Below are 2,286 nucleotides of genomic sequence, written 5' to 3' on the forward strand. Positions count from 1 at the left end.
GCAACAAATGACAACAGTTAAGCACGACTCAAACTGTAAACACGTGGACAGCATCTATAAACACATGGTTAAACGACACTCAAACCAAACGAGTCCGCAAGCACACCAACAATTAACTGACTGATTTCATGAAAACTAACAGATTGACCAACTACTTGAATAAATGGCAAATGACCAAACTAGTCATGATTGAGTAGATACTGTTAGCATTTAGCGATTTCCATGGGGTTCCAATCTTATATCTATTTGCCAAAATTAGTTAGGTATACTCATGTGAACCAACATCAACATCAAACAAACCAATTAATCCACACTATGGTCAACAACCAACAACTTAACAATAATAATAAAACCTAAAGCAGACTTATTAGGACTAATCGTAGACTAATATAAACAAACGCAACCAAATATTAAACATACAGACATAAATAGTAAATTGAAGGCATTATGCTAAAAGGAGGAAAGTTTACCTTCTTCGGGTGCAGCGAAGTGGGGCGAAGGTTTCGATATCCACTAGAACACCACTATCCGAGTTTATATAGATCCGAACCCGAACAAATACCAAAGACAAAACAGAAAATGGACTTAGTGTCTTGAGGCGATGTAAAGCGGATTTAAAACTAATGTTTTTGAAGAGTAGTTAAGCGGCTAAAGATTTGTATTTTCAGGGTATTCAAGATGGCTAAAAAAAACCTCCCCTCCCATTTTCCGAAAATGATTATTTATAACCCCATTTCTAGGGTTTGTCCTGGGTTCTAAAATGAAAATTGGGCGGGATATTTTTAAATCAAAATGTTTGAATACTCCCTGTCATTGATCTGAAACAACCGCATAAGAAGACAAAAATCATTTAAGATTTTGTACCCGAAAATGAAAAGCAACTGATAAAGGGAACGATTTGCCTTCACAAGGGGACAAAACCCATTAAAGTTTTCAGATCGAAAGCTGAGAAGGAACGAAAAAGACAAACCTCAATCGTTGACAACTGACGGGGGGGGGAGGGGTACAAACATTAATTGCCTTCCCCGAAATGGCCATGCAAGGACTGTGGGAGCGAAATGGGTGCTGTGATTTTGCTGTTTTCGTTGAAGGGGAAAAGAGAGAGGGGAGGCGAGCGGCGCTGATGGAAAAGAGGAGAAACCCTACTCTTTCATTTGTTTGAACGAGTGGGTCGGGTATAGCTAATTTGGGCTGGTTATTAACGAATTGGGCTTTTAGCCCAAATGGTTTTAGGACTTAAATATGGACTGAATCAATATTTTGGGTTGTTCATCATTTGGGTGCCAATGGACTGGTCCGAAAATGTTACACCTCGAAAATTTTCCCCGAGCCTACAATGAATAGACCAATGAAGGGTATGAGTGTGCGATGTTTTACTAAGAAGGGAATGACTACTCAAGAATTTTGGAAATAAGAAAGTCGCAGAATTTCATTTCAGCCAGTGGTCGTAAAGTGATTTATGACCCGTAAAGTGATTTACGGACCGTAAAGTGCCATCGTCTTTCAACCTTCCAAAAATCTCAACTTTCTGTCAAATGTTGAAATGGTAAAATACAACCCAGAATACGGACCGTAAATCAAAATACGGCCCGTAAACTGAGTCGTAAACTGCCATGATCTCCAGCCAACCTTTCTGTTTCTGATATGCTTAAATACGACCGTGGAGGACGGATCGTAAACCAGTATACGGCCCGTAAAGTGTGGTTTACGACCACTATACACCCCGACTGTTGTTCATTAAAAATCAGATTTTGAGTTATTAAAAGGGACCCCAAGCTCATTTTATTTCATTTTCTCATCTCCACTATTCAAGAACACTGTAGAATATTCTCCAAACACTTCATCCAAGAGAATCAAAGTAAAATCAAGATCAACAACATTAAATCTAAGAAACAAAATGTATGAGACTCAACTGAAGTTCATCCAAACCAAGAAAACCTCAAGGAAGGTGAAGAAGGGTTTGGTGCAAAGGGGAGAATTCCACTCTAGACTTATTCCACCACCATCTAAGGTAAGTTTCATGACTTTATCATGTCAATTAAGGTATTAGGAAGTTAAGATGCTTGAATTGTAGAAAGACATGGAAAATGGGTCTTGAATGAGTGAATAGTGTCACAATTGAATGATAGTTGGATGGAATGATACGTTATGATTATGAAAATGTTATAAAGGATGTTTAGACCATGAAATAAGCATTATATGTGAGAAAAACGCGATAACGAGCTATATCCATAAATGTGAAGAAAATGGTGGATTTTGCTCAACGTGTATAAATGATGAATGTTG

This window comes from Lycium barbarum, chromosome 7, assembly GCF_019175385.1.
Source record: "Lycium barbarum isolate Lr01 chromosome 7, ASM1917538v2, whole genome shotgun sequence".
Lineage (NCBI taxonomy): Eukaryota > Viridiplantae > Streptophyta > Magnoliopsida > Solanales > Solanaceae > Lycium > Lycium barbarum.